The sequence below is a fragment of the Ambystoma mexicanum genome, chromosome 6p (assembly GCF_040938575.1).
Source record: "Ambystoma mexicanum isolate Mex_15411 chromosome 6p, UKY_AmexF1_1, whole genome shotgun sequence".
Classification (NCBI taxonomy): Eukaryota; Metazoa; Chordata; class Amphibia; order Caudata; family Ambystomatidae; genus Ambystoma; species Ambystoma mexicanum.
The window spans coordinates 1,276,928,558-1,276,948,977 of NC_090935.1; positions in this window are offsets into that span (position 1 = coordinate 1,276,928,558).

A 20,420-nucleotide genomic window follows, 5' to 3' on the forward strand; every position below is an offset into this window, starting at 1 on the left:
AACAAGGTGAGGAGTGGGCTATCAGGTCGAGTCCAGGGGGCTGGTGGGAGGAAACGAAATCTGTTCCTAAGTCCAGTCCTCCTGTGTTTTCAGGCCCGACCGCCATAGAAGGCATCGTCCAGAATCGGGAAGGTCCAGGGTGAATCCGGCAACCAGGGCATAAAGGCGTCCCCGTGGATACCAGGTGAGCGTAACAGGTAGGGGTGGCCCAGTTTTGTACAGCTTGTACTTTGCTAGGCAATGGCCCTATTTCACCTCCTCCTACCTCATGACCAAGGTAGACAACTTTGCTCTGACCAATTTGACATTTACTTGTCTTTATGGTCAGATGGGCCTGCTCAAGATCCTGCAAAACATATCCTAAGTGATCAATATGTTCTTTCCATGTAGGGCTGAACACTGCAATGTCATCCAAGTATGCCATGCAGAAGTCCTCCATCTCATTCAGAACTTGATTGACCATCATTTGGAATGTAGCAGGTGCATTCTTTAGTCCAAAAGGCATAATCTTAAACTGGTAGAGGACTGCTGGGATTGAAAATGCAGTTTTCTCCTTGGCATGGTCTGTCAGGGCTATTTGCCAATAGCCTGACGTCAGATGAAATGTCCTGAGGTAGTTGGCTCAACCAAGTCTATCCACCAGTTCATCTGTCCTTGGCAACGGATGGGCATCAGTCTTAGTGACTGCATTTAGAGCTGTATAGTCCACACAGAATCTCAACTCCTTGGATCTTGCCTTTGGTACTAGAGCAACTGGACTAGACCATGGACTTGTAGAAGGCTCTATAACCCAGAGATCAAGCATCTTGTTGACCTCTCCTTTGATGTGGGATCTCACATGTTCTGACATTCTGTAACCTCTGCTTTTCACAGGTAAACAGTCACCAGTGAGAATATTATGCTGGCCCCAAGGGGTCAAGCCTGGTGATAGTGAAAACAGGGAGGCAAATTGATTGAACAGAACTTTGCACTCCTCTTGTTGTTCAGAAGTCAGTTGAGAAGAGAGATTGACTCCTATTTTCTCATCCAAAGGTTGGCCTCTGAGGAGGTCAGGTAGAGTTTCATTCTCCTATTCCTCTTGAGCTGAAGCTAGAAGCAAAGCTCCCACGTCTGGTCTCGAGACATATACCTTCAAACGGTTGGTGTGAAAGACTCTGAGAGCCTCCTTAAGTCTGTCTAAGTCCACCAAATAGTTCACCTCTCCAAGTTTGCCCACAACCTTGAAGGGTCCTATCCATTTGTCCTACAAGGCCCTCTGCCTTGTTGGCACCATAACTAACACAAGCTGGTCTTGAGTAAAGTCAACCATGCTGGCCTTCTGCTAATGTTTGACCAGAGCCTGACCTGCTTTAAAGTCATCACTAGCTTCTGCCATCATGTGTGACATTCTCCTCCGGAGACCTATCACATAGTCAGTCACTCTGACTGGCTTGGGGGAAGGAGCACTCTCCAATCCCTCCTTAATCAGGGCCAATGGACCTCTGACTGGATGGCCATAGAGAAGTTCAAAGGGACTGTAACCAACTCCCACCTGAGGGACTTCCCTATATGCAAATAGAAGGTATGGCAGTAGAAGGTCCAACTTTTTTTTAAGGGGTTCCTCTAAAGCACCTATCATGCTCTTCATAGTATTGTTAAACCTCTCCACCAGTCCATTTGTCTGTGGATGGTAGGCTGTAGAGAACGTGTAAGTGACACCACAGTTTTTCCACTTGGCTTGCATGTAGTGGGACATAAATTGGATCCCCTGTCAGATATCACTTCCTTAGGAAGCCATAATCTGGTAATAATGCCAAGTAGAGCCTTTGGTACAGCCTGAGCCGTACCAGTTCTCATAGGTATGGCTTCTGGGTATCTCGTAGCATGGTCTACTACAACCAGGATAATCCTGTTCCCTGAAGATGTGGGAGGGTCCAGGTGACCAACAATGTCGATGCCCACCCTCTCAAAAGGAACTCCCACCACTGGGAGAGGCACCAGGGGTGCCACATTCTTGGCTCCACTCTTGACAGAGGTTTGGCAAGTGTGACAGCTCCTACAGAATTTGTCAACTTCTGAACCCATTTTAGGCCAGTGGAAGTATAAGGAGAATCTTTCCTTGGTCTTTTTGAAACTCAAATGACCAGCCAAAGGTATCTCATGGGCCAACTGTAGGAACTGTAGTCTGTTGGCAAAGGGCACTACAATTGGATTGCAGTCCCCAGGGATAGACTCAGTCGGTTCACTGTAGAAGAGGCCATATTCCCAGCGTAACCTATGCTTTCCAACTTCTTGCCCATCAAGTTGATTAGCAGCCTGTTGTCGAAGACCCTTGAGAGTGGGACACTCTCTTTGTCCTCTGCTGAAGTATGCCCTGTTGGTTTCACCTTCTGCCAGTAAAGACTGCAGCTCAGGATCGTCAACAGGGTCAAGATCTCCAACTAAGACAGTGGGCCTCATTACACGGATGGCGGTAGGGATTTACCGGTACCGGTAAAATACCGGTACCGGTAAATCCCTACCGCCTTACTACGAGGTCCCTTTGCGGGTTGGAGGATTTAAGGCCTGCTTTTAGCAGGCGTTAAAATCCAACCCGCTAAGGGACCTCGGAGCTAATTACGGCACCGCAAAATTGCGGTGCCGTAATTAGCGCCTTCCCCATTCCCATAGAGCCCTATGGGGCAGAAATGGGAAGGGGGAAGGGCAACGGCGGAAAGGGGATTTACCGCCCCTCCAACCTTGGAATGGGGCGGTAAATCCCCTTTCCGCCAAGGCGGTGCCGGTATTTTACCGGCATGAGCCATGGCGCTAATAGCGCCATGGCTCACCGCCTACCGGGTAATGAGGCCCAGTGTCTTCTTCCAGATCTGATTCTTCAGAAACTGGCTCAACCACACAAGGTTGCACCTCACACTCTGCCTTCGCAGGTGGAGGAGTCACAGGTGTGACCTTGGACAATCTTGGGGATGTCCTGGTTGGTAGCACAGGGGTGCTGTCTGACTTTTTCTTTGAGGTCTTGGGTTTCCCCTTTGCCTCATTCTTTCTAGAATTAGCAGTGAGCAACTCCTGTGGAGTGGGAGTGATAGTTTCCTCTATCAACTCCTCTGGAGAGCCTCTCATGGTACTCTCTCTTGCAGGCCTAGGCTGCTCATGTCTCCTTTTACTGGGAGGTCTGGGGGTGCTTGACACAACTCTTAGTTTTCATGTCATTACCCAACAGGACTGTCCCAGGCACTTCACTATGTACACTAACAGGTATTTTGACAGGCATACCATTATACTGAATGAGAGCTGGTAACTGGAGGCATTTGCACAGGGCATCCAGCTAACTTGGTGAGGTGTTTGGGTGCCTTTGCAACATCCTCCACCTTGCAAAAGTATTCATCCACCACAGTTATGCTGGCTCCAGTGTCTCTGATGACAGGAGTCTCCTGGCCATTCACAAGAACACTATCTTTATAATACTCTTTAGTATTATCTGGGATGGAATTATTGACATCTAAATTCTGTTGTTCCCATATGCCCAGGGATACTAAAGAAACACTAGCTGAGACTCTCATGGGTTCATCAACCAGTAGATGAAAGTTTCCACTTGCCATAGGTACTTCTTCCTCTGGGGAGAAGGCTAAGGAGCCAGTGTGGACCCCTGAAGGTTTACCCTTACATCTGGGATCCCTTTTCACTTGGTCAGTTGACCCACAAACATAATATTTCCCATATGTCTTGATGAATGGGGGTTTGTTCTGACCTCCAGCTGGTTTGGGTCCACGTGGTACACTAGCCTGATTTGGTTTCCGTTGTGGTTTACCCTTATGTTGCTGTTTTTGGCCCTCTTTTGGATTGGAGGTATTAGAATTCTCCTTGTTATCTTTCTTTGGCTGTTTTCCCTCATCCTTCTTCTGAGTTGCCCCAGAATCCCTGTGAGTAGCCCTGTTGGCAACCCACAAGTCAGCAGCTTTATCTAATTTCTTGGGATCTATCTCCTTAGACTCAGTCAAGTGCTGTCTGAGCTCAGGAGAGCAGGCATCATAAATTGACACCAACATAACCACCATATCCACAATCCACTTCCCCAACTCCATCACAACATCGGATGCAACAGTGGGTAGCCTAGAGAAGAGCCAGGGAAGCAACTGATTCCCTGTAAGACCTTGAATCCCATGGTTATATTCAAACATTGCCAACCAATCCAAAATGTCAAGCTTAACCTCATGCATACCCACACTTTCTTTAGGCACGCAGGGTCTCTTAGGACTGGAAGACCTAGAAGACTCTGGGACAGAAGCATTTTCAGGAGACAACCTTTTCATTTCTAGTTCATGATTCAACTCCATTTCTCTGAGTTTAAGTTCTTGGTGTTTTTGTTCAGTTTGAGCATACAAACGTTTGAATTCCAATTCAAGCCTCATCTTTTCTAGAGCAATGAATTCGGGACTGAGTGTAGGACCTGATAGGGTCCCAGTGGACAAATGTTGAGGTTGCTGAGTAGACAAGGGAGCAGTGAGGCCTACATTAGGAGACATGTTTACTTCCTCTAAATCATCAATAGTAGACACATTATCATCCTCATTATTTTCCACATTTGCTGGAGAGTCAGGCATTTCAGACCGACTCCCCAGACTTTGGTTCTTCAACAACTTTTCAATCAATTCAGACTTTTTGCCTTTGGCAGAGAGATTCCTTTCTCTACACAGATTTTTTAAATAATCCACAGTGTAACTAAGGAGGGTCTTCTGACTGTAGCTTTCCATATCAGACATGATTAATATTGCTTTTTAGTGATGTTAGCCTTGTGGTTAGTTGATCCAAGGTAATAGCAGCACTCTAAGTGTAATTACTATACTTGATTCTCACCACTGTATACCAGTGTTAGGCAGAATTATATGCAGTACCCTTTGGGAACACCACACACAATTAAGACTACAATTGACAGTACAAATTCACCTTTGGTACAAGCCTGTACTACACAGTAAACGTGGTAGCGATGGCTGAGCAGCCAGACTTATCTCAAGAGCAAGTGAGCAGTATCAATAGTTACACAAAGGACAGCAATTACTATGATTCAAACAAACACTGACTCGAGGTTTCTGAGTAAAAGAATATACATTTATTTACACATCAGTTATATAACATTTCACTGAAGTAAAGCATTTTAGAAATCACACTCTTAATACACCACACCACTCCCGATAGGTTCCAGACAAGTTAAGCTCACAAATGAAGTGGGAGCAAAATGGCACTCCAGAAATTTAAAAGGGAGGGAAAGACTAAGTTAGGCAGAAATTGAACAGTACCAACAGGTAAGTAAGCAGGGCAATCTAGAAAGAGGAACTCCAGTGATGGAATCAAATCAAAAAGGCTTAGTCAATAGGACAAAAGTCTTTTGCTCAAGATCACACAGCTCAGGGTAATTCCCGGTTAAGTCTTTGCCAAGCGTTACGGACGAAGTTGGTCAGCAGAAAGTTATTTTAAAAAGTAGAGAAGGACAAGCCCTTGGATTGGAGAAAGATTTCACACAGTTTCACCCCAGCTGAACGAAACAAACTACCGGATTTGCACATTACCTTTAAATGGAGAAGAAACTGTAGCTAAGAGGGACGTTCCTGCCAGTTCCTGCAGGCTCACGGTTCCTGAAGCGACTATTGGACTGACATGAAGTAGGAAAGAAAAGGTGTGCTCCTTAAAACCCAAGCACGGTCCAACCTTCCTGGCTATCTGGCCCACTGTAGCACTGTAAAGCGAATTCGACCAGAGGAGGGAGCCCTGGCTTGCAGTTTGGGTGAACTGGTTGGTCCCACCAGTTCAGGGGAAGAAGATTCCTGGAGGATCTTCTCTGTTGTTGGAGTTAGAAGATTCGGATCTGCAGCAGGGCTTCACCGGGGCGGTTCAGTCGTGGTAGGGGTAATCTTCCGTCGGCTCCTCGTCGGTTCTTTCGCTCCAGTGGTGGCTCTGCCTTTCCAGACCCAGAGACCTGCGTTTTATGTAGTTTTCCCCCATTCACGCAGCCTGACCATCAATCACACAGCAGGGTGGCTGTCACCACGGCCAATCAGTTCAGAGTGCGACATGAGTCTCCAAGGAGACCCTGTGCAGGGAGTCCTAAACCCCTGTGTCACATCCTGTCCCCCCAGACATACAGGCGCCTAAGGAGGGCTTCTGCGTAGAAGCCTGCAAAAAGTCAGTGAACAAAGGAATCAAACCTTGTTTGGTGCACAGAGTAAAACATGAGAGACATTTTCAAAAGAAATGGCGAATAAACCCAGTCGGATCGAAATAAAACATATATGGTCTAGCGGGTTTAAGTTCGAGGCTACCAAGATAGCCTAAAACAATAGCAAGGTTATTTAAGATAACCGCGGTAGGAAAAATAGGGTAGTTACTACTGCCACCAGCTAAGTCTTGATGAAAAGGGAGCAAAACAACGCTCCAAGAGAAACAGACAAAAAGGGATAAGTATTAACTCTTGCCAGTACTCTATGTAAGATAGGGTGTACTGGGTCTGTGGTTTTACAGAGGCTAATAAAGTTGATGGCAACTTTATATGTTCTGGGAGACAGTAGTCAGTCCCAGAAAATGGAGGCTGAGTTGGGAAATCTAAAAGACAATCCTGTGTCACTGCACTGAAGGTGATGTGTAACACACCGTAAAAAGATGATGCCTGCGGAGTAGGTAAGGCTCCACAGTCTATGAAGACAAAAATGTTAAACACACACAGCAAAACATATGTAAGAGTGGGAAAAAAGCTCACACTCTTACCAGGTGAAAAAAAATAAATCCTAGAAATCCAGCAAAGCTGCTGAGGGACTCAGTAGTTAGGGAAAATTCTCCAGAATGGCTAATTTCCCTTAACAGTAGTTTTTCATTTGTATTGTGTAAAGTAACTCAAGTATGTAGTATGTTTTGAATTATTAGCTTTTAGCTGTTTCATTTCGAAGATTACACACTATTGTCGAAGGAATCACTGTGGTGGTATTTATATAATACCAGACTGACCAAAGTCAGAATTGCAATAGTCAACTATTTATTGGCCTTGAAATTAACTGATGACAACAAATGATCCAATGTTTGATGTGATAGTTGAGTACGATCATTAAGCAAGAATGTGTTCAATCAATGCCTTGGTTATATTAAATGTATTTAACTTTGAAATCGTATAAGGGCGTTGGCTGCTGAAATAATGAAGAATAAATTGTATTGTAAGGGTAAAGAAGATAGGAAGGAACTTTTAACTTAGTTTTCATTTTCACTTGCATTGTAAGGGCAAAGAAGACAGGAAGGAATTTTTAATTTAGTTTTCATTCTTACTTTTCTGTCCTTTTACTTTTCTGTGGGCTGTCTTGTAAATAGAGAGTTGAATGAAATTTTAATAGTTAGTGTCATTAAGGATTTAGTTTGATTAGATATGATCTGAGGATCGATTTAGTCATTGGCCAAGGCTTTGGTTATGATTATGGTTATGCTTATGGTTCTCCTTTTTATCTTTGTAAGCTTTAATCTATGTTGTCATGTTATCAAGGTGGAATTGAATTGATATGTAATGCTTTTTATTTCTGTATTTTATATTGAAAAGTTGATTTATCAACTGTAACAATAAAAAAAAAAAAAAAAATTATTAGCTTTTAGCTGTTTATTCCATGTTAGTCATTACTCAAAGCTCCCATAAATTCCATTCATTATTTTACTATGGAAAATTACAAGATTAAACATATTGTAATTCTATAGTGCATGATGCAGCCGTTGCCAAAGTGTATGCATGATAAAGTTCCAGTATTAACAACAACACCCCAATATCATGTTTTGTTCACATGAGTAGTACATTCTTTAATACATTAAGTAGTTCATGATTGGTCTCCCGATCACCCTTGTCATCTTGTTACTAACATTATAAACGCAACCTCTTTTAGAGACTTCATATCAAAATTAATTTCATATGTGATGTCATCAGTGATGTCATCAATGACATTTGCGATGTGGTTTTTGATGTGTTAATCTTAGCAGTGCACGGAGATGGGGCAAGTTATGGTTGCTTCGCGTACCATAACTGGTGAATTTCAAGGGTTTTCCGGTTTTACTTGTAACCATAATGTTCCTTTAACAACGTTTTTTCACTGATTTTCATAGGTTTTTGTTATTGCAACTTCACCATAACCTCCCTTTAACAAAGTTTTTCAGTGATTTTCCTATGTTTTAACTAGTGCAACTTAACCATAACATCCCTTTCTGAACGTTTTTTCGGTGAATTTCATAAATGTTTACTAGTGCATCCTTAATATTCTACAAGTTCCTTATATTATACTCACAACCCAATGTGGCAGATATGGAGTATGCGGACAGGGCGGTAGTCCATGGACATCGGACGGCATTCACAAAGCCCAGAATCATAGGGCAGACCCACAAAAGTTGTACCCATCAACCAACAAACACATGTACATTAAATCATTACTAATGTTTACGACACACAAATATACCTTTTTCTGCAAACAATTACTTCAAAACATACTAATAATGTTTTCATTTAGCGTACATTACAATGCAATGCACCAATCAGAAACCATAACTGTGCACTTCATATAATATCCTCAGTAGAATTCTGCAAACACAAGGTGCTTATTGGAGAACAAATTCTCACTAAATAGTAAGTGCATTGTATTTATTTCTCTAGTATTAGCATTCTTTATATAAATATGTGTTATAAGAGAAGCTCTTTTTCTCTTCTTCGCAGAAAGGGCAAACACACTTGAGTGGTTAAAGGAGAACTTCCCAAAAGAAGAAATGAGTTACCTTAACATCTCTAATGGTACACAGTACAAATGTTGATGTAAACAAATAATGTAAATGTACAGTGCATAGTTTTCATAAAGAAACCGCGTCCCAGTTTATCCCATGTATCACAAAGAGAAGCCCTATCCCCAACTGTACATAATCAAATCATGAACTTGTCTGCAAAATTGGATAAACTAAGTAATGATTTTAAAGAACTTTTACAATATGTGAACAATCATGTCATTAATAATGTTCCTATCACTGTCCTTCTTGCACCTGTCCCTGTTGTCCCCAGCAATCATCCCCATCACATTCTGAAAATTATAATCAAAGAAACTTTGATGAAACTTCACGCCCTTCCTCCCCTCATCATTATTGTACAGACATTGCTAATTCTCCTATTTATTTTTCCCATTCCGACACCCATCCCATTCATGAAGAAATGTATTTTATATACTATAAATGTGTTGTAGGTGTTGGTTGTTATTTCTTTTTTTTTTATTAACTGTTAATTGGAATTTGTTAATAACAATAACACATTCAAACATGAATGAAGGTCCCCTCCACCACACCCCCCCCGATTTGAGTGTAGTCCGATCGTGACCAGTTCCTGACGGAGCTTTTACTGTGATATGACAGTTCTCCCTTTTGTCAAGGTTGTGTTGCGCCTCTATGTGTTGCCCGTTCATAGTTCATCTTCGCCTGGGTGTTCTATTATACCCAAGAGGCCCATGGTTGTCGGACACCTTGCTCCCCTTGCTCCCTCTCTCAGATATTTCAGTAGGGAGGCCCAGTCTCTGTTGAACCTATTGTAGTCCCCCTGGATGGAATATGTGAGCCATTCCACTGCTACTAGACTCAGAATTCTTGCCACCCATTCGTGGTCTTGTGAGGAGTTCCTGGATTTCCATTTGCACGCTAGTAACAGTGCAACAGCCATCATCATGATGATGTAAAGCTTGCAATCCAACTTGTATTTGATGGCTTCCAGTGTCCCACCCAGTTTGATAATCGCCAGGCCTATGTTCCCCTTGCACTTAAACCCTAAGACTTTCTCGATAGCTTTGAATATGCCCTCCCAGTATTTGTTAATTTTGGGGCATTCCCACCATATGTGGCTCCAGGAGTCCACTGCCCCGCAATCCCTCAAGCAAAGCCGTGATGTTTCTGGGTATATCCTGTGTAATTTTAATGGCATCATGTGCCACTAGTGAATAAGTTTGAGCCAGATCTTCAGGATTTGGAGGGCTCTTGTTAACTTGGGGATTTGCGCCCAGAGCTTCGTCCACTCCATCTCCTCCACCTCACTCCCTGTGGCCTCCTGCACTTCCTTATGGATGTCCTCTCCAAAGGATCCCCTCCTGCCTTTATGTGCCTATATATTGCTGTAACTAAGTGCTAGGTACTTCTCAAAGGGAGTTAGTTGGCATGTGGCTGCTTCTTGCAAGGTGGGGTGGTGCAGCCAGTGCCTCAGTTGAACATAGGCATACCTTTCCCTTTCGCCTAGGGCAAAGTCTGTTTTGCATTGTTTGAATTTTTTCACCTGTCCTTCGCTGAACATGTCTTGGACTACACTGCATCCCCCTGGTTGCCATGCCCCAAATGTGGATGGTTTGTGTCCCGGTGTGAATTGTGTTGCCAAAAAGTGGTGTGTAAGGTGAAGGGTATGTTGTGATGTGCACTGTTTTCACCGCTTCATCCTACGCGCGGGCCCCTACTGAAAGGACAGAGCTACTTTAGATTCGGGCCGGCCTGTCCCACTTGGGTTTGCACAGTATTCCCTCCAGGTCCTCTCCTGCTATTGCCCTGTCCTTGGGTCTCCATATCTTCCCCCGATCATCCCTCTGCCATTCCCAGACCACTCTCATCTGGGCTGCCCTATAGTATGCTCTGTAGTCCGGCTGTCCCATACCCCCACACTCAGTAGCGACTCTCATCACTTTGGTGGCCACTCTCTGGGGTTTATTATTCCATACAAATTTACTGGATGTCTTTTTTAGGGCTCTGAATAGGGACGGAGGAATGCAGGCTGGTAGGGCCATTTTTAGAATATTAATTCACCCCAGCCATGTTATTCGCGCTCTGAAACACTTGTGTACGAGCGCGATATAAATAAAATATAATTTCATTTCATTGCTAATAGGCCCCAATCAATCATTTTGGACTTCAGTTTCTCTAAGAGGGGTGGATAGTTTGCTTGGTATAGGGATTCTGTTGTTTTGGCCAGTTTTATGCCCAGATAGGAAATGGAGTGGTCAACCCATCTTTATGGGGAGACTGTTTTAAGATTGAGTGCATTCTCGGGTGGCAAGGTGAGATTAAGGATTTCGGTCTTGGCAGCGTTGATTTTGAGGCCCGCTACTCCCCCCCCCCAGATTGTGCTAGCTCTCTTTCTGTCGCCCTTAGGGATTCCTCCAGTTGGGTTAGGGTCAGCATGATGTCGTCTGCGAATGCTGCAATCTTATGGGGCCTCCCAGCGAAAGGGATGTCAGTTATGTCTTTGTTGGCTCTCACCAGCTCTAGGAAGGTTTACAAGTGTATCACGTACAGTATGGGGGACATTGGGCATCCCTGCTTGATTCCCCACTCCACTGCTATCGGTTCCGTGAGTTGCCTATTAATTGCAAGGTGGAGAATCGGGTGTCGGTAGTTGGCGGCAGAAAATTGGGGCCAAATCCCATTCTATACATGGTCGCGAAGCGGAATCCCCACTCCACCCGGTCAAAGGCCTTTTTGGCGTCCACCGCCATGAGGATAGAGGATAGACAGGATTCCTCTCTTGTTGGACTTTTCTATAAAATGGACCAGCCTCCTGACATTGTCGCCAGTCTGCCGTCCTCTAACGAAGACGGACTGGTCCAGTTGGATTATTTAGGGCTAATGTGGTCAAGTCTTGTCGCTAAAATCTTTGCATGGACGACGTTTATTAATGCAATGGGGTGGCAGGATCCGCAGTCCGTAAGGTCCTTGTTTTTTTGTATGAGGATGACTTTTACCTCCTCCATTGTTTTGGTGATGGCCCTGTCCTTGCATATTTGGTTGTAGAGGGCAGTAAGATGGGGAATGAGTGTTTCTTTGTGCATTTTGTAGACCTCCACCACATTGCCATCTGGGCCCGTCTATTTTGTCTAGATAATTATTCTGGAGTGCTTGGGCAGGGTTTTCTGAGCTGTACAGGGTAGTGTAGAACTGGGTGAACTCTCTTTTAATGTCTGCATTATTGGTGCTAGTTCTAATTCCCCCACTCTGATTTTCACTATTGTTTTATCCTTTTCCTCTCTTCTCAGCATCCTCGCCAGTAAGCGGTCTGCTTTATTTGCTTTAATATAATATTTTTGCCTGAGGTGAAGTAGCTTGCATTCCGCTGCCCTCGTCTGTATTAAATCCAGTTGCCCATTATGGCCCCATATGCCCTTTTGGCAGCTAGAGTCTGCCCTCTTCTCATTTTTGCCATTATTCACTTCAACTCCTCTTCCAACCTGGTCTCTTCTAGCCTCAATTCCCTATCCCTTCTTGCTTTAATGGCTATTATTCCCAATCTCAGGGTTGCTTTGAAGGTGACCCACCGAATCCGCTGAGCCCTGTCCCCGATTTTATTGGTGTTAAAGAAGGCTTCAATTTCTCCTGCCACCTCGCCTGAGGGGCGTCGGGTATCGCCATTTCCATAGGCCTGATGGGCGCCTCTTCCTTTCTAGATTGAGAGTTATTGGGGCGTGGTCCGAGAGTATTATGGCGCCCAGTGTAATGCTCTTCGCCCCTCCCAGCAGGCTACTTGATAGCCAGATGAGGTTGATTCTTGAGTGCGTGCCGTGAGCGTACAAGTAGAAAGTGAATCCTTCCTTGTCCCCTTTTAGCTCCCTCCATGTGTCTACCAGGGACAGAGTGCTAATTTAACCCTTAAGTTCTTCCAGTGGACTTCCCTGCAGGCCTGCGGTCCCTCTACTCCTATCTTTGGATGGGTCCCAAGCCATGTTGAAGTCCCCAGTTAGTACTATCAGGGATTTCGCGAACTGCTTGAGCCTCGTCATAGCTGTTTGTATGTATTTGTATTTTCCTGTGTTTGGAGCACAGAGTGTGGCTACTGTGAAGGTCTCCCTCTGCCCTTCCAACGTCACTGCTAGGTATCTACCCATGTCATCTGAGTCGTTTCCTGTGATAATTAGGTCCAGGTCGTCTTTCATGGCCAGGAGGACTCCTGCTTTCTTGGTAGATTGTGTGGCCTGGAGGATTCTAGTGTAGCCCCACGGTTTTATTCTGCCTCTATCCGCTTCCTCCCCCGTACTCTGGTCCTCCCTCCGACTGCTGTGTCCAATTGGGTCTCCAACCAAGCTGGAGACTCCGTTTTGAGGTGAGAGGTCGGAGCCCGTAGTCTTAGGCTGGTGGGGTCTGCTTCATCCCTCTCTGGCAGCCGTATGCTTGTCTTTGTGTCTCGGAGGTCGGCTCAAGGTGGCGCAGGGTCAGCGCCGAGACTGCCATTCGGAAGCTAAGTGCTAGTCCAGATGGGCCTACCTTGACTGTGTGTAGGAGGCTGGAGGACACCGGTGCTCCGTGTTCGCCGTGGGTGCTGAGGACTCTCCTCTCCCCGCCGTGTCCTCAGGCCGGCATGCAAGGGAAGTGGATCTCCATTCGTATTGTGTTTGGAGATACATGGGCTTCTGGTTGTGGGGGGAAGCAGGATCGGAGACCAATTCATTGATATGGGGGGTCCCGCTGAACTTATGCTGCCGGTTCGTCGGTCCACTGTACTGAGGCCCTTGGCGGGCTTCATTGTATCACTTTCTTGCAGGTCCTAGGGAGACCTGACCTCCGCTGCTAGGATGTGGCAGCTCGAATGTCATAGGGAATCCTCCCTCAGGTCCTTGTGGCTGGTCTCTCTAGCGGGTCGGTGGCCCTGACTCTCTGCTATAGTTGCAGGGCTAAGTTGCTTGGAGGCCGGCCCACGGGGGGGTCAATCGCTGGGACGATTACTGCCATGCCAGCGGCTTTCTGTTTCTGTGGTTCTGCTTCATCAGGGGGGGCGCTTCCTCGATCAGGAGGTCCCCGGGCGATCAGGAGCCTCTCTGAGGTCTATTCCCATGAACTTTTGTGCCTGAGGAGGGCTAGTTGCCAAGTTCACAGAGTAGCGAAGGCCTCTTCGGTCGGGAGCACAGTGGTCGTGATATTCACTCGCACTGCTGTAATTGGTTCGCAGTGCCACCTGCGTGGGGGCACGGTCATCAACTGCGCCACCAGGAAAATGTGAATACTCTGAAATGCTGCTAGTATGGGGGTATGTCAGTTTGTACGGTTTCACAGGTGTCACATAGTAATCATTGCAATTTGTACATATGCGGTCGCTTTTATCAGCGGTCTTCTATTTCAAAGAAAACGACTTGTGACCTGCACCACTAGGGAACTGTGAACACTCCACAATGCCGCTCGTATGGGAGTACGTCTGTTTGTACGGTTTCACATGTCTCATGTAGTAATCATTGAAATTTGTACATATCTGGTCGCTTTTATCAGCGTTCTTCTATTGCAAAGAAAACAACTTACCTAATTCTCCTCCATGTGGAAAACAAGTATGCAGCGAGGCTCAGTGCGGAATCTCACGCTGCTTGTTTTTTGGCAAGGGCTCGTCATGGCAACCCAGATTGCTTTCATTTCATGTCCAGGCCAGGCCACTACTTAGCGACAGCCATGTTGGCCAAATCGGGGCAGCCATTTTTCAATGGTCTATGCCATGGGATGTTTCTAATATCAAACACAGCGGAATGTTAAGGCCTGTCAGCCAATTAGGTTTTTATATTTTTGTTTTTTTATTTTTTAAGAAGTTTTACCATTTATATCATTGTGCAATGACCATATTACATTATGGTTTAATTCTGTTTCATCTCGACTTCGCGACGGCCATCTTAGTTCGGGAAATACTGGCTAGATCGAGCGACCTCAGAAAAGATCTTCCAATTAACCCCTCATCCAGTTATTTAGTGAGTCAAGATCTATTGATAACTCATCCATTATTCATCCGAGATAGATAGGCAGACCTGGTAGTACACCATTTTTTATTGGTTAATTAAAATATATATTTTAACTATTATAATCTGCATTAGGAATAGTCATTAGAAAAAAATGTTGCACCTACCAAATCTGGCTCATAAGTGTCGTTGGAAGTCTAGTGTGTCACCTCACATGCAGGTTGTATGCAAATGCATTACAGTTTGGTTGTGTTCTTTCTGTGATAACTGTTCGCTAAAAACATATAATGAGAGGCTATCTCTACTGTGAATAAAAAGATATCTTATTTGTAGGGCCAGTTATAATATGCATGTCAGTTACCCAATAGAACATGCAAATTATGACATCGTAATTAGCAAAATCAAAAATTGCTGAATCATAAGAAAATATTAATCTCAAAAATTGCCTAATAAAAATTAAAAAATCATCTTGTGGTCTGTGTTAAGACCTACTGGAGTGCAGCAGAGAAGACAAATGCATTTACTCTCCATTTGCCACAATTTAAGTTTCGTGTCTCCTCCCGTTTTTCCTCCCTTAACTCTCATTAGACCAATGAATTGAAGGTCTGATTTATCCAAAAACTGATGAGTCTGTTGCCAGTGAACAGCAAGTGGCACCTGTTGATCCTGACTGTTCAAACTGGCTAGATGTTCCCATGCCCATATGCGCAGTTGTCTGATTGTGCTACCCCCATATAATTTACCACAGAGGCAGATAAGTGCATAGACCACAAAGGTGGTCCTGCAATTCATGATCTTTAATCTTGATAGCAGTACCAGTTGGCTCAGTGAATTGTGCACAGTCTTGATGTGCATGTTTACTTTACTTTACTTTACTTTACTTTACTTTACTTTACTTTACTTTACTTGACTTTAATAATGTATACCGTGCTATCCATGGACTCGAAGGCTTGAAGGAGCCAAAATGACATACAGAACATGAAACAATAAACGGGAAGTAAATGCAGATATTAAAAGTTACAGGTGCCGGTTAAAAACCATCATAAAAACATGTTATTTAAAAAGCCATGTCTTGAGTTTACTTTTAAAAACATCAATAGATTCAATTCCCTGAGCTCAGGAGGGAGTACATTCCAGATTCTAGGAGCAGCATGCATAACAGCTGTTTTGCTGGCCCTGACGGTATTGAATTTCAGGGTATGTAACAAATTTGTATTATTGGATCTTAGGCACCTCAGTTGCACCTTATCACTAATCAGAGCCTGAAGATAGCCCGGCATCCTGCCCTGCCGACATTTCCATACAATGAGGGTGAGGCGATATGCAAGTCTAGATTCCATGGGGAGCCAATGGAGGTTACGGCGAGCTTCGGTGATATGGTCTCTGCGCGCAGTGCCAGTTACCGTTCTCACTGCACTATTCTGCACAACCTGAAATCTTGTGAAGTCTCCTTTGTTAATACTAATCATTAAACTACTGTCAGGAGGCACTGATAAACAACCATAACACGTATGCAGCATTCATAGACTTGCAAATGGCTTTCGATATGGTTAATAGGACAACACTTTGGGGAAAACTAAAGAAATGGAATTGTCCATTGACGCTATTGGAACCGATCAAGCAGCTATACAGCAACACAACTTTAAGAATCAGACTATCCCAACAAGGGCAACTATCGGCACCTATTGAAGTGGACAATGGGCTTAAACAGGGCTGCCCTCTCGCAGCAACGCTGTTTAAACTGTATACCATGGATCTCCCTGATCATCCTCGTTTTCAGATGGCAAATCCTCCTAAAATAAACAACCAGCAGATTCAGCACTTGATGTATGCAGATGATATCGTCATTTTAGACAAAACAGAGTTAGGGCTACAAAGAAGTCTACGGGAGTTGGAAATTTACATGGTGGAAAATGGACTAGAGATAAACGCAGCCAAAACAAGAATCATGGCACTCTCGGCAAAGAAACCACAAAAGAAAAATCAACAACCATTTCGATTTTACATGCATGAAAAAAAATTGACCACAGTGACAGCAATCAAATATCTGGGAGTCCTAGTTAATCAATCAGAAGTAGAAATACCCTGGATAACTCACTTAAGAACAAAAACGGCCTCTTTAGCGAACCAAGGGCTACTCTTACATATACAATTTGGAAAATATTCTTTAAAACCGATCCTCATTTTCTATCGGCAAAAAGTGACTACGATCCTTAGTTACAGGAGTGAGACCATGATAAATCTCGACCAATCAATTTGGGACATCTTGGAAGGCCTTTTTTGGAGGAAAATTCTTGGGCTATGAAATTCATTCCCAATCAAAAGAATTAGACACGAGATCGCGACACAATCGCTAAGATCAATAGTCGAGTGGAAAAAAATCGACTTATACAGAAAGATGATTAACGAGGATGAAATCCCAGCATATAAATTATTTCAACAAAGAAATAATACAGTGGCTAATACGGCCTTAGCACTATGGAAGAACGTCATGAAAGGCGTGATGGCAGTAAATAGCATAACAATGGAGATGCTAGTAAATAGACCTCAATGTGCTAAACAAAGACTACAGAGAAATGATTGGATATGCACTCTGACAGAGAAATCACAATACCAGATGAATCTGAACTTTGAGCTGGATAGCCGTGCACTTAATGATCTACCTGCATATCTGAAGCAATTTCTGGATAGGCAGATCAGGGACCAATTTATTAGACTACGATTGAACCAATTACCAACACGGGAACTCATGACAAATACTAGGCAAATCTCCAAAGAGGAAGCCTTCTGTCGATTCTGCGGGAACAAGTAATCGCTGGAGAATATCCATCATATCATCATGATTTGTACTGCGTTGGTTGAAAAAAGAAATTGGTTTCGAGAAATGATATCAACAACCGGGCCCAAACTTAATAGCCAGGACAGATGGAATCTTATACTATCAGGGAACAATAGGAGTCTGACTACTGTCATTATTCAATTTTGGAATCATATTATCGCCATGAAGACCACATAAACACCAGGAACGGTGGACTCAATGCTGTACTTAAAGTACTTAAAGTAGTAAGGAAAATGAACTAAGGAAGTATGGAGAGTATGGAGAACGAAAGACAGCTCATGTTGAAATTTTTTTTTTTATTAATTTTTTATTATTGTACATTTTGGAAATGTATTTTTGTATGGATAGATGAAAAGTTTTGAATAAAACTATAACATTGAAAAAAATAAATAAATAAACTGCTGCAATAATCTATTTTTGTGCCCACTATTGTTCTGGCAATGGTCTCTGCATTCTGTTGGCTAATGAATGGGCGCAAGTGTGCCAGGAGTTTAATGTATTATGCAGACAATGACACGATGGAGCTAATGTGTTCTTTCATATTGAGGTGCTGAACCAACACTACACCCAGAGTGTTAACCTTTTTTTAAGTAAGGATTTTAGTTCCCTTGAGGCTAAATTTCTCATAGTCTAAGCCTAATTGTAACAGGTTTTGAGAGCCCACACCCATAAACTCTGTCTTATCCTTGTTTAGAGCAAGCTTGTTCTGGATCATCCAGTTTTCCACAATGGAGTATACCTCATTAAAGTAACATTCATCCTTCTCATAATTGTCAGATAGTGGAATCAAACACTGTGAATCATTGGCATAATTAGTGAACTTTATAACATTGGAATCAAGATATTCAAAAAAAGAAACAGTAAACATATGGTATATACAGGGAGAAAGACGTGCCCCCTGCAGCACCCCACATTTTAAAATGATTCCGCCTTCTGCTCTCCCTACCACTAAGGAATGATGAGAGCCACATGGCTGCACTGTTGGAAAAGTTTGCCACCTCCTTCAACCTGGGGATCAGGATAGTATGATCCACCATGTCGGACGTGGCCGATAAGTCTAGTAACATAAGAAGAGATGGCAATCCTCTATCCATACGATCAACCAATTTCGACTTCAGTTCCTGTAGGACTGACTTGGTACGGTTCCCCTGTCTGAAGCCGGATTGATGTGAGTGAAGAATAGAATAAGAGTTGAAATGGGCAGTTAACTGGACAAAGGCTACTCGATCAAGAATCTTCAATAAGAAATAGGTGTTTGTAATGAGTCTAAAATTCAGTGGATTATCCTCCGGTAGGCTTGGTTTTTTGATAATGGTTGTGATCCATTCTTTTTTTAACTCCTGATTTTCAATAAAGGAGGCGTTGATAAACTTGCATATTGCCTCAATTAGTATAGCCGAGCAGGGTTTAATGATTACAGCAGAGCATGGATCGCCTTTGTACGATGTAGACTTAAGTTGCATTATAATAGGTGCTATTTACTCCACCAGAATAGGAATAAAGCAAAATTCCGGGACTTGAGGGTCCAATGTCAGATGAACTTGATTAGTTACTCCAAGAGTAATGGAGTAAAAAGCCTTTTTTACTAACAATATCAGATCTAATTTTGTCAAACTTCTCCTGCAATACTTCCTGAATTGATGTGCACCAAGCTGTATCCTTGGTAATAGTAGATGTCTCCTGCCTACAGGGGGTAGGTTGCTCTTTTACAATGTTAAAAAGCTCCTTAGTTTCATATTGTGCATTGCTGATTCTATCATTAAAACATTTTTTTCCCATTAATAATCGCTTGCTTATAATCTTTTGCGGCTATTTTATAAATAGCTTAAAAAGTTGAGTTCTTTTTCCAATCATAAAAGCATTTTAACATGTGCGATTTATGTTCCCTAAATTCTTCAGTGAACCAAGCATTTCTAGGTGCTACTTTTTTATGCTTCAATTTGAGGGGGGATAGGAGATTAATAACCTTATCAAAAGAGCTGACCAGCACATTGGAAAACTCCTCAACAGACACAATATCATTGATTTTGTTAATGGTAGAGCACAGCAGAACGGTTGTGCATTACCTGGTAAGGTTCCTAGTGGTTCTGTACTGAATGGTTTGCGTGTTCCATCCCTTAGTTTTTATGGGAAAAGTTGAAGTCAACATAAAGAGGGCAAAGAAATGGTCCGACCATGGGCATGGGAGTACAGATACATCTCTGACCAGGACATTCAGTGTGGCGACCCAAATTAAAGTATGCCCTTTGATGTGTGTTGGTGTAGCTACGTTTTGGGTAAATCCCAGATTGGACAAAGAGCCCTCCAATTCCAAAGCTCTACTGTCCTAGCCATAAGTTAAAATCACCTAGCAGAACAAATTTTGTTTTGGGTTTAGGCAGAAGAAGGATAAAAATAGACGCTTTTGAGAAAGGTCACCCATGACCATCGGAGGTCTGTATAAAAGCAAAAGGTTAACAGTTACATTGTACATGTGCCACATTTGTGAAAGCCTGATGTAGGTTTGAGCCAATTACTCACTTGTCCCTTGTTCTGATTACTCAAATCCAAAAAAGAAGGTCTGAGTTTGTTTCTGATCATGTGTGCTCTAGTGTAAACAAACTTAGGTTTGTCTGTCAGAAAATGAAGCAAATCATTGTCTAAACATAAGATATGCCAATGCTTCGACACAAATCTGTACAGAGCAGGAGCGTCCTGTGAATATTTAGTGATAATACTCAAAATCTTTGCCGATTTGGCTTTTTAGGGTCCTGTGTTGAGCATACTTAACCGTTCCATGAACTTGTATTTTTGTGATGCTTTGATAATAGTATCTGGTTTGTAACCCTTTTTCTGAAATCTCTGGCTTAATACCACACATTTACACTTCTTGCCCTATAGAA